This window comes from Castanea sativa, chromosome 11 (assembly GCF_040712315.1).
Source record: "Castanea sativa cultivar Marrone di Chiusa Pesio chromosome 11, ASM4071231v1".
NCBI lineage: Eukaryota > Viridiplantae > Streptophyta > Magnoliopsida > Fagales > Fagaceae > Castanea > Castanea sativa.
Window position 1 is genome coordinate 40,472,531 of NC_134023.1, and position 23,665 is coordinate 40,496,195.

Here is a 23,665-nt window from a genome sequence, read left to right on the forward strand (position 1 = left end):
GCACTGTTAAGGCTGTTGAGAATAGCTGAACTTTTTTTTCTATGGGGTCAAAGGCTCTATGATAGGATGTCTGTCTTCGACCTTCCAGATGCTGTTATTTTGCTTGAAGGTTCTTCTCAATATCTCCAGGGAACTAAAGTTTTACCCAATGTTTCATAACTAAGAACAAATTTTTTTGATGCATCCTCACTCTCTCCTTTTTGCACTGTCACAGTTGATGGATATGGTTTATGGGTATTGCTCAAAGCTTCTGAAAAGCTCTCAAAAATTTACCTCATCAAGCCTCTTTTAAGATTTAAAACAAGCCTACGTCTTATTTGTTGAAGCAGCCCATATAATTTGTGCCTTAACTTCTAATTAACCCCTTTAACCACCATATCTTAAAACTTTTGCTGCTTTCCTGAAAATTGCTGTGACTTGTTTCTGCACAATTTGTTAGACTTCTTTCCTATAAACCCTGCTATTATGTTCAAAATACAAGCTCTGACTCCTCTTACAATTCCAAGCTCTTAACTTATCATTTATCCTATCCTTAGCAACCAAATAAGAAATTGTAGGAAATTTCTGTGTTCCTGTGCAATCTTCTTTGGCTGAAACAACTGGTTTTGATAACTCCAATAGTTTCATGAAACATACAGCCACTTCACATAAAATTTTGGAAAATAAAAATTCTATTGTTCACAAAATAAACTAAGCCCCTGAATTGCCACCTATTCCTACACCATTTTAATCTCAACCTCCCCCCCCCCCCCCCAAAACTCCCTCAAACCTTTCTGTTGACATTTTTACTCAGCACTTTGCTACCAATGAAACTATAATAATTAGCCCTAAACAGGGTACTCCCTACAGCCCTAACAAACGTTTAATTCACTGACTGTGCAATGTAACTTTTCTTTCATGTTAGTGCCATTATGTTAAATATTATTTGAGTCTCAATGCATGCTTGTAGGCAGCATCTCTCAATTAGCCCATGCTCTCCTAATCTAAGTCAGTTTGTTATAGGAGTTGTTTGTCCTTATTATACGTTGTAATGATAACAGTCATTGTCCATTAAGGTACTCAAAATTTGAATTTTATATGTACTTGATTGCCAATTGAATTACTTCTGCCAAATGAAAGTCAAGACTTACAACTGATTTCTTAATGAGTCACTCTTAACCTATGCTATTTGGAGCTTTTTTTTTTCATGCCCAAGTGTATTTGATGCTTTTCTGCTGCGTGCGGTGCACTGTTGTTTGATGGATGATGACCTAGAGTCCTGCCTTGTTATGGTCTTGTAGCTGAAATTAAAAATGACTTCTCAGAATTTTAAAATTTAATATGAAACTAACCTAGTGGTCAAAAGAGGTGGGTGAGTCTGTTTGGTCAAGCTGGTAGTACTCATGATCTATTGGACTTGTAACATGAAAAAGTGTACATGCATATTAACATTAAGATGCCTAACTTCTATACTCTTGTTGAAGTGATATATAGTTGGTTGTTAATAATGAAGAAGATTAATTAGCCACCCAAAATTAATACATTAACCTTTAGAGATCTTAGTTCTTGTATAATAGCCCTAAAATATTTAGAATATGAGTTCTCTTATGAAGTGGCAAGTAACTAACTATGCACAATCGGAGGCAGTCTATACAAAGAGGATATGAACAGTATAGATTCTGCAGGACCCATAAAGTCACTAGGTGGCATTTGCCTCGCTTTTAGCATAATGGTCCTCAATTTTTCTTTTTTCTTTTTTCTTTTTAGAATCAATGGTGATCGAATTTATGTTGAGTGGTTTTGATGTGTTTCACCATCCTTTTGCATTATTAAACCCATTCCTTATATTATCTTTATTTAATGTGCTTTGTTGATTCTGAAATTGAAACCAACACTTAACAATAAGATTCATGGATAGACTTTAGCATAACTGGTTATTTATGCCCTCTTGGCTTTGTCTCATTGTCTATTTTGTAATCAATCACTTCCATCCAAATTAGCTCCTTATTGTACTGGCAATGGTGGACCAATTAACTGGCTAGTTCCTTTTTAAGAATTTTGATTTTTTTTTTCCCTTTAAAATAACACTAGCATCTTCAGTTAAATTCCCCCAAGTTTGCATTCTGGTGTGGTTTATTGAAGAATGAGCATAGGAGAAAACAATGAGAGGACCCTGTGATGCAATTTAGCATATTGTTTGGGATTTGCTGTGGTAAACTGGTAGTTACCTTCACTTGCTAGACTTCTACTTCAAGCTGCATGTGGAGATTTATCAAAAAAACACTTAATATAGGTACTTACAAGTGTTTCAGGCCCAGGTTTGCAATTGTTATTTTTGTTAATTACTACACTCTTTACCTCTTTTTACATTGTGCTAATACATGACAACAAACAATCAATTTAAGTCATTTGGACAGATCATGGAAGCTTAGTCATTGTATTTAGAGGTCTGCCTTTTGGATTTTAATTTTCTTGATCTTGTTCCAGCAGATGCAAAGGTGCTTCTGTTGTCCTAGTAAAAGCTTTTTCATTTTGAGAATTGAGAGTCGAGCCAATTCGGGTTTGTATGGCAGATCCCCCAGTTATTCATGCAATTCACACAGTTAATACTACTCTCTGTAGCTTGGCATCACTTATCAGTCCTCATTGTACAATCGAGTGACCTAGAATGTGTTTGAAGTATGTCACTTCTTCCCTCATCTTTAAGCAAGTAAGTTGGCCAAACGCACAATATAACGCAATTTGTTACATCCTGTCTTGTTGTGTGGCAATATAGTGTACATTAATGAATTAGCAAGAGTCTTTAAGAAAAATGAATGATGGCTTTGTTTTCCTGTGGTACAGATTGAAATGAAACCAAATACTGGTAGAAAAATAGAATGTCAAATTTAAGTTTTACAAACCGGTAAATTTGAGGGTATTTTGAGTATCAAAATTGAGGAATTTAAACAGAAGAAACTCCTTAAATAGTAGTATAGACGAGATAAACTAAACTATTTAAAAAAAAAAAAAAAAATTTAATACGAAATAATTTTCAGAAATAAATGTTAATAAGAACCTTCAGCCCAATTTTAATAACATCTTCAATAGCCTCCACCCAATTGGACTTGACTATGGCCCTAATATACTATCATCATGGCCCATCTAACACAACCGTCGGTCCTGGTCTTCTAGCCCGTTGTAGAACCACCGACTAAAAAAATACAACTTTAATACGGACACACTGACCTAATTTAACTCCTAAACTAATATTGTGTTGTCAAACATATCCTGGATATAAAAGAAAAAAGTTTTGAGTTGTCAAACCTGTCCTAAGAGCAACATCACACTCAACTTATTCCTTAGCAATTAATTATTAAATTCAAAAACGGCACAACTCACAACTAAGCAGATTCCTAATAGGAATTGGATTCTTGAGATTCTGTGTTTTAGTTCTTCTATGCAAGCTCGAATTGAACAGCAATCCCTATTCCCTTCTACTATTTAAGTCCAACACTGTCTTCTCTTTCTCTTACCTTAATTCTATTTCTCAACATGATGGAAGAGTTTCAAAGGTCCTCTAGGCCTAGTTCTTCTGCATGGTCTTCTAAGGCTAAGCAACTACTCGCTGCTTCTACGCCAGAGGAGAGAAACGCAATCATTGCAGCCATGTTGAAGCGCAAGAGTGCTATGCTTCCATCGGTTTCTTCCAAGGTCATGACAGAGAATATCGCTACTAATGGTCAAATGAGTTTACAAAGAGAACACGTCTTTTATGATTTTCTCTCTGCGATGGAAAAGAGAGATCGTGAATCTCAAGCAAGACAAGCAAAGCTATCTAAGACCAACAACCAACCTGAATTGGAAGAGGTCTCAACAGATTTGAAGTTGGGTTGCGGTCCATGCATCACCCAGAAGAGAAAACCACCAGAAAATTTTGCTAATAATGTCTCTCTTTCGTATCAAGCTTCTGGAATCAAAAGAATGAAACTTAAGAGTGATCCTGAAAAAGAAGAAAGGCACGGAGGTGTTTCATTGAAGTTGAAGCTTGGCTTTGACGATCCTTGGGTTATGAGGAAGAGGATTGAAGCAAACTATAGTAATGAGCAATGGCTTAGTCTCTTTATGGAGACAATCTATGCAGGGAAAAGGATTTTGACAGCATGCGAGCAAAAACGCATTGAATATAAAATAATTAGGTATGGGCTAGAGATACCAGTAGTTGTTTGGGATTTTGATACCAAATCCGAACATCAACTTCTCATTAAACAGAGAACAAATGGGAGCACTGTCATCTTGGAAGATTGGATCAATGAATTTGTGTTAAGGAGAGGCATAAAAGAAGGTGATGAGATTGGACTTTTTTGGGAGGAAAGCAATTTAAGATTGAATTTTAGCATTCTCAAGCGAAAATTCAGCAGGGAATCCTTCGTCAACTAGTTTTCTTGGGCAATCCTTTCTATACAAAGTTATTTTCGGTTTTAAAAAAAAATAAATGGATAGGATTTCAACCTATGACTTCTATGATAATTTCGTTCATCAAGAGACAAATTTCTTATTTAATGAAAAAAAAAAAACTTTATTAATTGAGTTAATTAGCAGCCTGATTTTGTGTTACTTTTTTTTAATTTATTTATTTTTGTTGAGTAAATGTTATAATATTTCTATTTTGTTGTGATATTGTAGTAGATTGTGATAGTTGGGTCTTATATTAAAGAATCTATGTCACACATGTACATCATATAATAAAAGTTGGATCCTTAGAAGTTGTGATTGGATCAAGTGATTAAATAAGACTATAAACACAAAATCTTAAGTTTGAAAATCAAACAATTGAATATATTTCACAAATGTAATTTGTATTGATAAACTTGTAGGTACCATTCTCTATATTTAGATTTTAATACAATAGAATAATCCTTTGATTCGATCTTCTTAGAAAAGTCTTCAATTCAAGTATTGCGTTGATGTAGTCTTGACTCAAACACGAGATGTCCTCCATTTGGATCCTTAGAAGTTGTGATTGTATCAAGTGATTAAATAAGACTATTAAAAAAAAAAAAATCTCTAGTTTGAAAATCAAACAATTGAATATGTTTCATAAATGTAAATTTGTATTGATGAACTTGTAGGTACAATTTTCCATATTTAGATTTTAATACAATAGAATAATCATCTGATTCGATCTCTTTAAAAAAGTCTTCAATTCAAGTCTTGAGTCGATGTAGTCTTCACTTGAACACAAGATGTCCTCCACTTGGATTGGAAAGTGGATTGAAAGATCTTTGGAATGAAGCTATGATGGATCTCTAATTATGTGCTTGTTAGAGATTTCTTGTTCTTCATGTTCTTTCTAGATTCTTCAAATGTTCTTGATCTTCGAAAATTTGTAGTGAAAGATTTTCCAGTAGGGATGGCAATGGGATGGGGCGGGGCGGGGTGGGTCCAAAGGATGGGGTCTTTGCTCCTGCCTCACAAGAATTTGTCTTGCCCCATCCCCGCCCTACCCTGCATGACGGGAAAAATTTTCTTGCCCCATCCCCACCCCCTAGGGCCCGGCGAAGCCTTGCCCCACCCCGTAAAACTATACTTTTTTGTTAATTTACCCTACAACTAGTACAAATTTGTTAATGAAACCTATTTTATTAATAAAAATATACTTGAAATTATAAATAAATTTATCCCATTAAATCAAATCAATTTTTAGAAAAAAAATTGAATAATATATCTAAGTGTTTAACAAGACAATCATAAAAATAAAAAAAATAAAAAACTCATAGTATAAAACATGACAAAATAAAGGCAAAGAACCACATTGGGTGGAATAAAATAAGCTAATATTAATATGTTTGTTTAAATAGTATGGTTTTAGAGTATGAAAAATTTACAATTATAACCCTTAGCAACGCGGGGTGAGCAGGGCGGGTCTAAAAAGTCTAAACCCATCCCCATCCTGCCCCGTGGTACGGGGCTAAAATATTGCCTCATCCCCGCCTCACCACTTTTACGGGACTGGAAAAACCCGCGCGGGGCAAAGTAGGGAAGGGCGGGTTAAGCGGGTTAGGGAAAAATTGCCATCTCTAATTTTTAGGACTTTAGAGCTTGAATCTGATGAAGTTTCGATGGATCAAAGTCTTTGAAGTTTTTAGAGGCTTTGAAGCTTAATTCCAATAAAACTTTAAGACTTGTAAAAATGATTTGGAAATGTTCTTTGTCTTCGAAGATTTGTAGTGGCAGTTCTTTGGGGCTTTAGAGGTTTGGATCCATAGAGCTTCACTAATTTGTAGTCTCTTGGTGTTGATGGAAGCTTTTAAGCTTGATTCCAATGAACTTTGAGATGTAGAATGATAACTTAAATGACTTTGCTTCAAATGTTCTTGAGATTCAAAAGTTGAAGTTCTTAATGTTCTTGGAGGCTTTGGAGCTTGATTCCGGCTGAGCTTTAAGACTTCTGAATGTTTTTGAATGTACTCCATAAGACTGAGGAGAGTCTCTATTTATAGAGGATTTGAAGACACGCGATTGGCTCCCATTGGTGACACGTGTCATAATTTAAAGGAGGGACTTTATTTCTTGTTCTCCAAGAGACATATGACATTATTTGATTAGCCAAAGTGTTCTAATTTAAAATAACACATGACAGCTTTTAATTAGACTACTTATGTCTTTTAAATTAACACGTGTTGATGTGTGATTGACCCTTAAGTATTCTTTGTAATTTTTATTAATACAAGAGAAGCTTTCTACTTTGAAAAGCATCCTAAAACTAAAGTTTCTTGGCTAGGACTTATTTCAGTCCAAAGCCTTTTGTTTTCTAAATTTACCGAGGGGAATGGTCACAATCAATCTCTAGAAGCTTTTGTGTGAGGTATTTGTCCTTGCTTTTATCTCATTTTCTTGTTGTTTTTATATTTGTTTTTCTGCTTTAATTTCTTCTTTGTAGTTAACTTTACTGTTTGGTTTATTAGAAAGCATGCTAGGTTGTTTATATTAGGTTTTCATTGGTGTGTGTTTGCTGCGTTTCTGGGCAGGGATGCATATGCATCTCCATGACCCTATGTATGCATACTTAGGCATACAAAGCATGGTCAACACAGAAACCTAGATTTGTTTCTTTTTACTATTGTTTGTTTATGATAATGTGTTGCTTATTTAGATGGGTATTGGACCATCTCCTAGGATTTGTATGGGAAGTACTCTTAGGGGGAAGAAATCTCATCCCACCTAGGTATCTAGGGTTTTATTTCCCTTTTAATCTATGTCATCCATTTTATTTTCAACCAATCCCTTCCCCTTTTACTTTCTTGCACTTATATATATAAAGATATATACACACACACACACCTAAATAAAAAAAATTGTTACCCATCTCTCTTAAATGATTCTTAAACCTCAAAGTAGGGCACAATATGGTTATGTCACCTTAAGGATGGTTGATGGCTTAGAACTCTCATCTTTTTTTGGTGAAGAATCCATAGGGCTTGAAAAGAGATTAAGGTTTTTTTAAAAGAGACTTAAAAAAATATCATTTTTCAATGAACCTTTACAATATTTCAGCACTTTAAATTTCAGCTCTTTACATTAAAGTCATTTATATTTCAACTCTTTACATTAAAGTCGTTTATTTTTCTGCTCTTTACTTTTATGCTATTTAAATTTCTGCACTTTACTTTCCTTATTATTTATTTTTCTGCACTTTATTATTGTTGTTCCCTCATTGATGATATTGCCATAAAATAAAATTGCTTGGGTAAAACAATTTCTTTACAAACTTTTCTAAGGAAATGCTTTAAAAGAAATTTGTTTTCTTGCAAAATTCCGAAAATATTGTGTCTAAAATGATATTGTTTTCAAAAAATGTTCTTTTACCACGTTGGGATTTCTTTCATAAGAAAAATGATCTTTTGAACAAGTATTTTAAACTTGCCTTTGTATAAAAATCATGAGATTTTTTCTTGAAGCCCAAATTTTTTTTCTTTTAGAATAAAAACCCGTGAACTTTTTTAGAAATCTTTTCTCATCAAATCTTTTTTCTATCAAAATCATGTCACTTTTCAAAAAAACTCTTTCTCTAAATGGAAAATTCTTAGGTAGTCCCGGAGTATAGTGAAATGGTGCTCCCTCCTCTCACATTCATGGTAGACCCTACCATGAATTTAATGAGTGGGTCCTACCATGAATGTGAGAGGAGAGAGCATCATTCTCCGTGCTCTGAAAGTACCTAAGAATTACTCTTTCTAAAGAATAAAAACTTGTTTTGCCTTTGTAATTTTGCTTGTTCAAAAAGGAACTTTTTTTTAAAAAGAATGTTGAAAAAGTTTTCTTAAAACTTCTCAATAAAATCAGTTCTTTCAAAAATTTGGCTTTTTCTAAACTTTCTTTTGAAATAATAATAATAATAATAAGAAGGCTACGATGTAAATTTTGTTTATAGTTTGAAACTTAAAAATTTTCCTTAGAATAGATTTGTTAAAAATTTGTGCCTATGGTTCATTCACTTTGAACTCATAGAATGTCAATCAAGCTTACATTGTCCCTTTCAAATTCCTTGGCACTAACCTATGATTTTGGTAATCTTTTTTGCATGATTAAATGAGGAAATGTGGATAAAAACAAGGTGCTACTCTTCCAACTCCCTTCTTTACTTTTGTGTTAAAGTTTGTTGTATATAGTAGATACTTTTCACATACTACTTGCATATTAAATATTCTACTCACATGTTATTTACATATATAGCTCACATGTTTTGTTTGTAAATATCCTTTGAAGTTAATATTCACATGCTAGTTATAAGTAAATAATTATACACACTCACACACACACACACACACACACACACACACATATATATATATATATATTGTTTTTAAAATCTTTAAAAAAAATGCTGAGTATTCAATTTCTTCACAAAAAGATAATGTTTGGGATAAATTAAAATGAGATACTATCTTCGGATAAGCGTTATCAGGTGCCTAACACCTTCCCTACATGTAACCAAACTTCCGAGTCCAAGATCTTTGGTTTGAGACTTTTTTTTTGTTTGCCTTAATTAATGAACCCTTAAAATTTGGTTTAATTAATTAGACAACCTAAAATGAATTAGACCCCTAAGTGACCAATCACACCTAATACAAAACCAATGCTTGATGGCGACTCCTAAAATAAAATTAAGAAAAAAGGGACTCACAATTACACACCCCACCCTAGAATCACAAGCACACAAAGTGTCATGTCGCCAAAGACTCGATATGCAACCCTAAAAAAGAAATTCTTGGAAAAGATGGTGCAAAAGTTTTGAGCATCCATACACACTCTAACATGCATCTAAAATAATCAACATGGCATATCATCCCTTTGCATCACATGGTATAAAATCCTACCATTCATCTAGCACATGTATATCCAAGAGCAGCAAGCATATCACAAGGTGATAGCATCAAAAGTTATGTTATTAAACATATTTAATCATTCAAGCATAACATCATGGCATCAATCAAGCATACTCATCATATTCATTGATCATATTCATCAATCAAATCAACTACATGTTCATGCAATCATGCATGACTTACCTCACTATATCACAGTCCCTCTGCATCAATTCATGTTTTTGTTCTATGCATGTTCATGTTATTCTCAAAGATGTAAACCCTAATCATCCATCTAAAAAGTAAACAAAGCTAAGCATGTAATCCCACTAACCTAACAATTTAAGCATGCAAAAATATACCAAACAGAAATAGAACAAGTGAGAGGAAATTGAATAAAACAAACAGAACTTGAAAGAACCTAAATTTGGGTTTCTAGGCATGAGCATGTGTGCACATGCACGGGGTATGCGTGCACATCCCATGTTCATGCGTACGCAAGCTACAAGTATGCGTACGCATGCATGAAGAATGCGCACACATACACACCCAGAAACACAAACCCAAAAAACACTAAACATACAAACAAAATGGGAAATTTAGCAACCTATCATGCTCATAATACAAAGACTAAACAACCTAAACTAAAGACAAAGATATTAAAGCAGTAAAACGCAAAAGAAAACAAACAAATAAACAAGAAAATGAGAGTGACAAAGTTTGAAACTTTACCCCAAACACTAGAACTCTTTAGAGTTTTGATTTGACTATTCCCTTTAGTCAATCTAATAAAGAACAAAACCAAGAAGGTTAGTAAGCTTAAACCAAGCGTATGCATACTTAAAGGCATGCATGCGCTTGCATAGGGTTTTTCATGCGTAGTTCTTTACCAAAATCATCGTTCAAGTAAAAGTTTTACTAGATTAGGCCCCAAATTAATCTTTCCGAGTGATGTTGTCAATGGGGTACACTAAGTGCACACTAGGCATTATGCCGGGGTCAGCAATTTTACCTCTTTTCTCCATCTTTTTCAGTTTTAACTTCGGTTGCTCATTTGAAGGCCTTTCCGAACTCCAATCAACCTTATTTCAGTGGCATTGGAAATATATGGATATCTTATTTCTAGAACACCTAAGATTTCAAGGATCAGATTGTTAAAGGGAATTCAATATTATTTGCAATGGCATTGGTTCCAACCTATTCTGATGGTTGGATCAAAATTAGATTTTTGGTCACTGACGGTAGTCAACCTTATGCCAAATTTGGTCAAAATTGGTAAAAAAATCCAATAGCCTCGAGTTTGATGTAAAAATATGGAAAATGCTATTTCAGTGTGGTTTTGACTAATTTTGACCTTTGGTCGACCTTAGGTTGACTAGGGGCATGTTGGTCATTTTGACCTAAAATGGCATTTTGAGTGCTCCGATGCCCAAATGGGTTGAAATATGATGATATAAATATTCCCATGGTCCTTCAGTGAGAAAATAATATTTTTGGAATTTTTGGAGTTCGACACGTAAATCGAAGATGGACAAAATACGGTATCGACGGTCATTTGTATCATTCAAGTTTTAATTTTGTCATTTTCCTCCTTTAAATTAGTATTATTGTCAAAAGGTGGTCCTTTTATAAAAAAAATGATGTCTAATACATAGGTGGGAAGAGTCCTCGTTAGGAGAGGGGGGGGGGGGGAGGGGGAATTGTGTGGGAAACTTTCATAAAATTGCTCAAGACTTTGCAGAATTTATGGAGTATGTACTATTTAGTGCATAACGTGGACTTTTGCTATAGAAACCAATTTTCACATAAAGAAATTCACATACTCTACTACAAATTCAGTAATTTATCTGAGTTGGACTCACGAAAACATGAATAATTTTAGGATTACACATCCTTTATCACAACTGTCTTATAAAGACTGTCTTATATGACTGATGTGAAATGCTAGGCAAAAAAAAGATTGGTCCATATAAAATTAATAATTACCCAATTGCAATTTACCCTATAGGACAGTTATAACAAAAAGTGCAGGAAAGTATTACAAGAATTATTCCCAAAACGAATCTTTTTTTTTTTTTTTGTTGAGACCGGACTTCTTCAATAACGACATAGGTTCTACGTTTCGCATTTCCCCTCTTTGTCTTTACCTTGGAATATTGAAAGGTAAAAGAGTAAGATTGTGGACTATTTGTTAGAAATCATTATCCAAAAGTTGTGGTGGGATTTCTACTTTGGACAATGAGTCAATCAATATATCTTACTTTTAAGGCATCAATAGTCCATACAAGTTCACTCTCTTCCCTATTTTTTTCTTTCCCAGTCGATTTCCTATTATCTCTTGCAATTCTTCTCTGCCTTATATCAGAACCCATCGGTCTCCGTCTATTTTAAATCTTTGCAACCTTACCTTCTCTTCATAGCTCACGATGGCTTTGCTGATCCACGAAGGATCCTCCTTAATTTCTTCCACTCAAAATGGAATTATGATGTTTTCTTGAGCTTTAGAGGTGAAGATACCCGCCATGGATTTATGAGCCATTTATATCAAGTTTTGTGTGATAAGGGCTTTAATACCTTCATCGATGATAATCTTCAGAAGGGTGAAGTAATTTCAATAGAACTTCTCAAAACTATTGAATCATCAATGATTTTGATTATCATATTCTCCAAAAATTATGCATCATCTACTTGGTGTTTGAATGAATTAGTCATGATTCTTGAGTGCAAAAATAATTGCAAGTTGGTCTTACCAATTTTTTACAAAGTGAATCCATCAGAAGTACGCAAACAAGAGGGAAAGTTTAGGATAGCATTAGCTAAACATGAAGAAAAATACAATGGTAACATGGGTAAAGTGCAAAGGTGGAGGGTAGCTCTGAATGAAGCTGGTTCTTTGTCTGGATTGCATTACAGAGATGGGTATGTATCTCATGAGTCCTCTCAAGTTTCATGAGGTTAATACTGTAAATGGCTTCTCATTATTCATAACCACTACATGCAAATAATGAAAGTATTTTATTTTGCATAGGTACATATATATTAGTGTGTGCGCGCATTGTGATGCATGTGTTTGTGTGTGAATCTTCCTTTCCCACTTGTTTTAAGAAAGAAATTATTTTAACATGATTCCTTGGTAGTACTAAAATTATATATAATTGATTTTGTATAAAATTTCCATTCAATTCATCTTTTGTATTTTTTTGGTTTTTATACTTTGATAGTTGAAGGAAGAGGGTTTCAAACCTTGGATATCTCCGTTAAAACCATTAGGAGATATCAATTGAACTATAATATTGATGGCAATAACTTTCTCTAACACTAGGAGGTACCAATTTATATATATATATATATTAATAGCCAAAACTGAGAAAAAATTCAATTAGATTTCAAATTGGAATGCAATTAAAGTCTAATTTTGTGTCACATGTCCCATCTAATCTAAAATTTTAAATTTTTGTGTTAAGTGAGTTAATTCAGTGTAAAAATTAAATTTCAATTAGAGTTTAATTGTGCACCACATGTCCCATCTAATCTAATTTTTTTAATTTTTGTATCAAATGAATTAATTCAGTATAGAAATCGAGGAGTCCAATATATGTAAACCATAAAAAATCATAATCATATATATAACTTTATATATAAAATTAGAAGAAAACAAAGTTTGTATGATTTTATATTTATGAGACATTTTTTTGTGTAACTAAAGTTAATTCAAATCTATAAGTTATTTATGTAATAACCATGACTATGTACGGTCCATTATTAACTAAGTAATATATTAAACCAAAACTTAGAGAAAATTCAAATAGAATCAAAATTGAATTTTGCTTGTGTTAACTTTTCATAAAAATTAAATTGTTTAGAATTTTGTTGTTATTTTTCCTCTAAACTAATGAGTATATATATTTTTTTATATTGTTTCTGTGGGGAGTAAAAGGACCCAAGTGGACATGTGGGCCTTTGGGCTCTAGCAAGGAGGGCCGATCTGTTCATAAGTTAGGAATTTGTTAGTACTGTGAATCGGCCCATATGCCGAAGGTCCGAGGATACAGCCAAGGGTGAGTTCCTCCTCGGACCGTTTCAAGAGAATTCGGAGATTCATTACAAAGGTCAAGGCAGAATTCTGGAAAGACTGTTGGTTAAAAGGGGGAGACCCTGAACCTTCTAGATGCACCAATGTTAAAGAAAATATCAAGAGCAAAGGCTGCCACCTTCGCATTAAAGACTCTGCACCTACCTCCCTGGCCGCATTAATGGGGAAGTGATCCTTGAACAGTAGGGCTGAAACTTCTAGTCACTGTCAAAAAAGTATCAGCGAAGGAAGTATTTAAGAGGGGTGAAGGCCAAAGAGTGGGGGGGGGGGTCGGTAATTAAGAAAGAAAGTAAGAATTGTAATCTTTAAGGAAGAAAGAGAAATAGTAAAGAAATAGTCCTCGGCTCAAGTCCGAGGAAACCCATTTGCAATTATCATTCATTATTTACAGGTGTTTGCATATAAAATCCTGTTATCAAGTTCTCAGTACCTTGAATCTAGATTTCAAACCCACGCTCTACAAGTTTTCATTATTTAAGGCTCATTGGGCCTGAGCCCATAATCTTCTTTGGGTCCAGGTGCAATTGTGTACTTACAGTTTCTATTAAGATATTTTGTATACGAAAATCTTAAACCTAAAAAACTATAATTGAGCTGAATGGTCTCATGCACCTATCCCCATTCAATTTAGGAGATTCTATTGGATCAATCTATTCTTTTTATTTTGTGTTGTATTTAGTATAATTTCAAGTACAATGATTGTGAATTGATATTGTATATGTAGTATCCAATAGTAATTTTCAAAATTATATACGTAATAATAATGTAATGAGAAACTTTGGATAACTAACATCATAAAAATTGCAAGGAAAAATTATTTTAGTACCTCCAAATGTCTTGGTCAAACTAATATTTTTATATATTTAATAACCTATACTAACATTAATAGCACCATGAAATTTATCATTTCTGTGCATAAACACAAGTTACATACTAGTTGAATTATAATGTTGTTGGAAATAACTCATTTTCTCTCTCAAAAACTTATTTTCCATTCCATAATTGAGCTAGTATTGTTATATAAGGAAAATTATTAGGTATTCCCGGAGTACTATAAATGCATACTCCCCTCTCTCATATGAATGGTGGGTCCCACTGTGAATTTAATTACTGGGACTCACCATTCATGTGAGAGAAGGAAGTACGTATTTATGGTTCTCTAGGAGTACACAATAATTTTCCGTGTTATAAGGAGACAATATCTATTTTCTTATTTTTAAATCTTTGAGTCATTCTAGAGGTAATTATTATTGAAAACTTTTTTCTCTTAAGTTTTACTCTAATGGTGGATGGTTTCCACATAATTTACTTATATCTTGAAACGTAAATATTTTTTTGAAACATAAATATTAAATTTTATGAACTAATTATATAGCCAAATTAAAAGATTATGAAGCATAAACTATTCTTAAATCTCATTTATCATAGTTAATGTTTTCAAATATCTCAATCAAGACATTTTGTAAAATAAAATATTAGAGTTACACAATTGCCAAAGAACATTGTTGGTCCCGCAGTTAAAAAAAAAAAAAAAAATCTTTGAACAATTTACAAAAAATTAGCTAGCCCACAAAAAATCAAATAATTTTCACTTTATCATTTTAATCACTTAAAAGAACTTACATAAAGGTCATTTTGGATATACACTACTGTAAATTTCTTTAAAAAACTTTCTGCCCTCTCCCCGTGTGTGTGTATTAAAAATACTTAGTATTCTAAAAAAAAAAAAAAAACCTTACATAAAGAAAAAAAATTATAATAATAAGATATATATATATATATATCTCACTGGTATAGTGGTTTGGCTGTCTTTAAGACATTCACTACAAGAGATTCTAAATATGGCAAAATCTAGATATAGTACCTTAAGTGTAATTCCTTAGGTTTCTCTTTAAAATTCAGTCATGTGGCTACAGAACTAAAAAATACATTTCCATCTTATAAAAAAAAATCCACGTAGCAAAATCTTAAAAGATGAACCTAAGAAACATCAAGGAATCTAAGAAAAACTATCTAAATATTGTACGTAAGTTTTGCCCTCTTGAATATACATCTCAACTGCTGCAATCATTCACTACCCCACAGCCCCCAGATACAACAACCTATCCACATTTGCTGTAACATTCTTTAGTTTGTTATACACCATAGAGCAAAAGCTCCACCAAAGAAACACAATTCTTTTTCCAAAAATAATCTCTACAAAAAAATACCACTCTATGCACATTCTCCTATAATAGTTGTATATCCACTTAGTATAGGAAATGGGTCTCCACTAAGCTTTTTCAATGAATTATCTAAAAGTATAACCCCAAAAAATAAAAATCCAATTTGACTATCAAAGATGTTATTTTATTAAAAAAAAAAATATTTAAGTTGCACATTATATCAAAGCAAAAAACAACTAGTCTAACTCATTAAATGCTCCTTATGCTTTGTGATTCGCAGCAACCTTGAATCAAAATTTATCCAAAGAATTATGGAAAAGATATCAAAATTTATCCAAAGAATTATGGAAAAAATATCGAGTACTAAGTTAAAAAGCACAAGGTCATTTGTTGCTAAATACCCTGTTGGAGTAGATTCTCACACAAAGGCCATAGAAATGTTGGTAGATATTAAGTTAGCTGATTTTCGAATAGTAGGGATTCATAGCCTTGGGGGAATAGGTAAGACTACAATTGCAAAGGCTGTTTATAACAGGATTGTTGATCATTTTGAAAGAAGTAGCTTTTTAGAGAATGTTAAAGAAAAATCTAGGACAATCGATGGCATAATACAACTACAGAAGACACTTCTTTATGAGATCTTGGAAGATAAAGATTTGAAGGTGGACAACATTTCCAAAGGGATCAATGTGATAAAGGAAAGACTTTGTAGTAAAAAGATTCTTTTAATTTTTGATGACGTGGATAAATTGAAACAAATAGAAAACTTGATTGGAAAATGTAATTGGTTTGCTTCAGGAAGTAGAGTCATTATAACAACAAGAGATGAATACTTGTTAACCATTCTTGGAAAAGTTTGTACAACTTATAAGGTCAAGGAATTAAACAAACATAACGCTCTTCAACTTTTTGAAAAGCATGCTTTCTTTGAAAACAAACTTGAGAAAGATTATTATGAACTTGCAAACCAAGTTATAAATTATGCCAAAGGCCTTCCCCTAGCTCTTGTAATAATAGGTTCTGATTTGTGTGGAAGATCTAGACTTGAATGGAAAAGTGCATTAGATAAGTATGAAAAAATTCCCAATGAAGATATTCAAGAAATACTCAAAATTAGTTATGATGGATTGGAAGGATCTGAACAAGATATTTTTCTTGATATTGCATGTTTATTCAAAGGATGGCACAAGGATCTTGTTGTAGATATATTAGATGCCTGCAAATCATATCCAAATTCTGGTATTTCAAGACTTGTTAATAAGTCTCTTATTACTATTGATCAACATGACACATTTTTGATGCATGACTTGATACAACAAATGGGTAAGGAAATTGTTCAACGTGAATCACCACAAATCCTCGGAAAACGTAGCAGGTTATGGCATTACAAGGATGCTCATGAAATACTAACTAAAAATAAGGTATAAATTACTTTTTTTCTTCAAATTTTCCTCTTTTTTTGTCATCATTTTTTTAACATTGCATAAAACTCATGTTTATTAGTATCATTTTTTTTGAATAAAATTTCAAAATCATTGTATACTTATTTCACTCTATTACTTATCCAATTAGGGGTCAAACAAAATTCGAGGCATAATGTTGTATTCGCCTAAACCAGTAACAGTACGATTACACAATGAAGTTTTCCCAAGTATGGAAAATCTCAAATTTCTTATAGTTTATAATATAAATATTTGTGAAGCACTTAAATATCTTCCAAATGGGTTAAGGTTTCATCATTGGGGCAATTATCCTTTTCCCTTGCCATCAAAATATTGTCCTCAAAAACTTGTTGCTCTCGAGATGCCAGGTAGTCACATCAGATTGGAAAAGCTATTCAAGCAGGTATGATTATTATAATTTCATTAAATTTATATTTTTAACTTTGTTGAAAATAAATTTTTTTTTTTTCCAGGATTTCCAGTTTGAAAATTTGAAACGTATCAATCTTGAATCATGTGAATTTATTAAGAAATTACCAGAATTATGCAGCCCAAACTTGGAGATATTGGACCTTTTTGGTTGTGTAAATTTAGTTGAGATTCATGAATCAGTTGGATTTCTTGATAAGCTTAAAACATGGAGTCTCTCTTATTGCCAAAGGCTTAAAATTCTTCCAAGCAACCTCATGTTGAAATCTCTTATTTCTTTTGATCTTGTTAGATGTTCAAGACTCGAGAAGTTACCTAATATTCATCCTGAAATGAAATGTTTAAGAGATTTAGATTTGCAAGAGAGTGGTATTAGAGAGTTGCCTTCTTCAATTGGATATCTATGTGGGCTTACAAAATTATGCCTACGTGATTGCCCAAATCTTAGGGATCTTCCGGACACCATTTATAAATTGCAACAACTTCAGGGTTTATCAATTCCTACTACCCGTCTGAGATTGACGTGCAATTCTTTGATAGCATTTCTGGATATGTGTTTTTGATGATGGAACATCTAGATCTCAGACACTGTCTCAATCTAAATAAATTAGACTTTTTGATGCAGCCTGATTACTTCCCTGCATTGAAAAGTATATCTCTATCTGGAACCAATATTATTACGATCCCTGAAAGCATAAGTAGATTTCCTAGATTAGGCGTACTTTCTATTCAAAATTGCAAGCAACTTCGTGAAATTCTAGGCCTTCCAAAATCGATAAAATGGGTAAATGCAACAGATTGCTTCAAATTGGATCTACAATCATTATTGAGTCTGGTCTATCTCTCAACTTATAAGCAATTTTGTTACTTCCCTAAAAAAATATAATATACTTTCTAAACTGAAGTTTCTTAAATTTTCTAATTGCAAGCAGGTTGAAGTAAATATGGGGATTTTACCAAATACATCATGTGAAGGTGCAGGAACCAACCTACTAATAAATACACAGTTATCTGATGACTTTGCATCTAAAACTGAATCAGAAGATGAGGGCATTACTTGTTTTTATTATAGCACCAGGAGCTGAGATATCAAAGTGGTGTAATCATCAAAGTGTTGGAAATTACATATCATTCTGGATTGGTCGCAAATTTCCAAAAATCGCTCTCTGTATTGCTCTTGGACAGAATGAGCCACATCAGCATGTTACAGTTTACTTTTACATCAATGGTGGTAGAAAATATGTCTATTTGAGCAGCACATTTGAAGAAAATTCTAGTCATCTATGGTTACTTCCTTCGTGTGATTTGTTTTTACAAAAGCATTTGGACGACTCATATCCATCCGAACAGAATTATGTTGAGTTTGTATATGAAATCAAACCCAAAAGGTATCAGCGTAGACATTATCCTTCTTATAAGCCAAGACCAAAAAATCCTACGGTCATAAAAAGGTGGGGAGTTCATGTAGAATGCATTTGTTGTCCTCAAAAATCTGGTATTTCTTACTTTCCATTTCAAAGTGCTAAGTCTTCCTCAGTCCATGATAACTCCAAGCCCCTGCCTTTACTAGCTCTTTTCCCCTCTTCTTGTGCCTCAGATATGGATAGGAGGAATTTCAACAATGAAGGAGATTTGGGGATTTCAATAGAAACAACAAATATTGCGTTTGATACTGCTTGGAGGAGGGATTTTGATCCTGATGAGTTTAAATTGACTTTACCACCAAAAGCGATTTTCTCCCCACAAATACAATATGATGACCCCTGCTGGTGTCAAAAAACCAAATATGAGTCTCCGGGGTGTATTTTAGTGAATGCTGGTGGGTCTTCTGTGGTCCCTGATGGCTCTGAGCTCCCACTTTTACTACACCATTCTCCCACTTCTAGTGGCTCAGCTTTTGGTTGCAGGTTTTGAGGCTTTTGAAGGAACTTCATAATGATTTGAGTTTATCACCAAATGATCCATAATACAGTAGAACGTCAGCCTCCTCTGGTCCCTGATACAACTAATGGATCTGATTATCCCTTGGGCCAGCCAGATTTGGCATTAGGCTCAACTGTTAGTGGTGCTTGTGTTGCATTTGGGTTTATCTTCTATGGCCCCTGACTTTGTAAATGATGACTCTGATTTCAATGTGTCCACTGTCGAAGAATATGAGGATAACTTGATCAAACTTCAAACAAATATGGCTTTCTTCTTTCCTTTGATTCCCATCTCTCCAATTCCAATTTAGCACCTTTCACTTGTAAGTATTACAACTCCAAACCCTTCTCTAATTTTTTTTTTTTGTTGGGTATTTGAATGGTGTTGTTTTTAGTGATGTTGAGTGATTGCTTTGCTTCTTGGACATTATATACCTAAAGGAAGTGCTTTTAGGTCTCGTGAATGGGGATTGTTTTAGCTTGTGTTATGGAGGTTTTTGTTATGTTGTGTAAGCTTTCATATTTTATGAGCAAAGTTATGAGTAATAGGATCATGACCTTTGTTGTCATGTGGTACTTATTTAGCTTAAAAATGGTTTATAAAGTTGAAAGAAAGTTTTTTTTTGAGTGGAAGATTGTTACCCTGTTGAGACAGTATCCCGATATGTCCTTTTCTTCTTCTTCTTCTTCTTCTTCCTTTTTATTTTTTTTTCGGGAGTAATAGCTATAGAAACAATTCCAAGGGAGAATGACAGTTTTATAGTGCAAAATTTGATTATTCATTGAGATAGCCATGCGATATAATTAAATTCTGCAGCTTGGAAGGCCTTTCACCAAAAACAATATAAAATATTAGAGGACTGCATGCCTATAGCAAGGGATTCTATTCAATGCTTGTGGTTGTCTTTTGGTAATTAGCTCGTACAACTTCTTGGCCAGTTAAAAGTCAACTAATAATATTTTAGTGATCTTTGATTAACTTTGTAAATATTTTGAAATTATTACTTCACTTTTAGATTAAACTAGTAGAATACATGCAAATGACATTTTACATGAGGCCAAAATATTGGTCACTCCAACTAGCGAAGTGCCTACATTGGTTTCTGACAAAGTGACAATAGAAACAGGACCTCCGTGGATTGATCTGTGAGACGGCTTGATCATGTACTACGTTGAGTCCAGTAAGAGTTGTAAGGTATAAGTTACATAATCTGACAACCATATTTGGACATTATAAGTAACATAATCCCCCTCCCCCTCCCCATCTTCTTCTTCTTCTTTTTATTTTTATTTTTTTTAAGTCAGTTTATGTAGAAGGTTTTAAATACTCTATTTATTGAATGCGAACGAAAAAAAAAACCGTTTCACGTGTCTACACATTTCTTGGCCACAATATCGCTACTTTTTTCGAGAGTAGTTATGTTTGAATACGGTTAGATACTAGGTTCACATGTTAAGGATACTTAATAGAATTAGGTGTTTCAGGTTTCGAAAATCTACTCTGGCAATGAGGATGCGGAATTATCATCATTAGCAACAAATGGCTCCTGGAATTATTATTTGAAAAAACTTTATGATAAGTGTTTGTTGTGGATGTCGATTATATTTTTTGGTGAACGAGGCTCAACAATTTAAACAAATCTCTTAAAAAAAAAAAGGAGATAGAACATGGAACTTTTAGGTGCAATTGTGAAACTTAAATTTTACCTGATATTTAGGCTGCTCACTGGGAGGAATCAATCACAGAAATACACAAAAATATGTAGTGAAAGTAAATGTGAGGTTCACCATGCCTGGCCTTTTGCTGATGCCATCCCTACTTTAGTAAAGGTGGAGGTCTGAAAGAATTTGGTATTTCCAATAGTTGCTGGTAGTATACTTGAGTTTCATAATCTATAAAAATGGATGGAATTATATGTGGATTTCAGTTATACGTAGGATCTTATTGTTATGGATGATCTCCTCTCCACTATTGATGGAATTGAAGGAGACGATATATCCAAATGAAAGAACTTCATGGAAGGCGCAATAATGTATAACTTGGGAATGCTAATTTTAATAGGTAATAGAATGTTTATTTGTTATTTATTGTTGGATTAAAATGGTGTTTGAAACTTACCTATCAAAAAGAAAATAATAAAAATTAAATGAGTGGAACCAAGTTGAGTTGCCATTTGAAATCCTTCAACTAACTTGGGTTTATTGTAATACTTTGAGTTAAGCTTCAGCCTCTCTAGCAGTGGAGTATTTTATTGCTACTCATTAGGTAATGATTAAATTGGATTATGTTTGGTGTCTTTGGAAGTGGAGTCAATAATTTTGTTTATTAAAGTTCATAGAATTTCGTGGAAGGTTTTTTATTATTTTTTTATTTTATAAAGCGCATAAGAAACAAAATAACTCAGCTAATAAGTATTGAAACCTAAAAAGGCTACGCTGGATCCTATGCCTTAAATAGTTCTACGATATTAAGAAGTGAAGAATTTGATTATGCATATATTCATCAGACATGCTATGCCTAACCAATACATATTACAGCAAGAATTTGCCAAAAGATTTTCCCTTTTTGATGATTAATCAGTTTGTTGAGTTGAGGTCCCAATTCAAGAATGGCCTGGTCAATCATTCTTTTGCTGCAGCATTAGGGAACTCCTTAGGGTAGTTTCGTTTTGTTGTAAGTCGTGTTTTTTTTTTTTTTTTTGATAAACTAAGTCATGTTTAATTTATTGTGTATGTCAACTGTTATCATCTGTTTGTTTTCTATTTAATTATTTTATATGTTTATACAGGCAAGGTTAGCCCACAGTTTATTTATTTATTTTTATTGATCATATCTTCCAACTTAGAAGCTAATAACAGCTCTGCGACACTAACTGCCGTATGCAATTTTGATGCTGGTTTGTAAGTATATTCTCTTATCTCATCCCTTTCTCCTATGTGTGTGTGTGTGTGTTTATCAAATAAAAAAAGATACTCAGTGTTGTCGAGTCATTTACATCAATAAGGTATGATATTGAGAAAGGGTTCATCACTTACTTTACGACACTAACTGCTGCATGCAGTTTTGGTGTTGGTGTGTGAGTGTATTCCCTTATCTCATCACCTTCCCCTATATATATATGTGTGTGTGTGTGTGTTTATCAAAATAAAAAATAAAAATACTCAGTGTTGTCAAGTCATCCCACATCGGTAAGGTGAGATATTGACAAGGGGTTTATCACTTGCTCTGTGACACTAACTGCCATATGCAATTTTGGTGCTAACAACATGTACAATACACCAAAAAGGGGAGAGATAAACAGAGTCCCTTAATATTTGTGTAAATAGAGAAAACAAAGTAATTTGAGATAATAATAATAATAATAATAATAATAATAATAATAATAATAATAATAATAATAATAATAATAATAATTTAAAAACAAAAAAAAACAAAATGAAGATGTGTACAACCTTCATTGCACTTACCCGATTTCTACCTATTTAGTAGTTGGGTAATTGTTTTGGGGATGGATATCATATTGATGTACATGGCACAAGCAATACTAGTGTTTGAAATGTTCAATTGGGAAATGTCTATCAATCCAATGTTGCTATTGCAGTGATTTTGGGATGTTTTGGTGTGTGATATTTTACTAGGTTAGCTAGTCAGTTAGAACACGTTCACCAAAAATTGAGTTGATTGGCTTCCTAAAATACCTTTGATTGGGATCTCTAGAAGAATATAATACATTTTCGATTGATTGCTAGATTTTTTTCTTAAATGATATAAAAGCACAAGTTTTTAGTTGTTTGTTTGTTTGTTTCTCTGTTAATTGGTACTTGAATTAACGAGGATTGCAGGGCCACAACTTCATCTTTGTTAGGATAACAATGGGAAAATTTGCTATGTAACATGATTTGTGAAACATATTCATAAATAAGCACATTTTCAAAACTTATTAGCAAACTAGTATCTCGAGCCTTAGTGGCTCGAGTTCAGTGATAAAACTCGAGTCTTAGAGACTCAAATTCACAGATGATGTGGAAAAATAATCCACGTAGAACTAGAGTCTCTCAGACTCAACTTCCATAGAGCAAAACCTAGAAAGCGAACCAAACCTCTGTCTCAGAGAAGAAGAAGACCTCTGTTCTCAAAAAGAAGAAGATGCTGGAGAAAGAAGAAGATCTAGGATTCCCTGAATCTGATCTAAGTAGGAGTATTTTCTGATTCTTGGGTTTGGGTGTTTGAGAAATGAGATTTTTGGATATGAAAATTTATGAATCCATGGGGTTGTGTTTTGATTTG

General features: G+C 33.2%; 1 pseudogene; it reads left to right on the top strand.

Moving 5' to 3' along the window:
- The first annotated feature begins 11,628 nt into the window (after positions 1-11,628).
- LOC142616501 (TMV resistance protein N-like) lies at positions 11,629-19,369 on the top strand (annotated as a pseudogene).
- Positions 19,370-23,665: the final 4,296 nt, after the last annotated feature.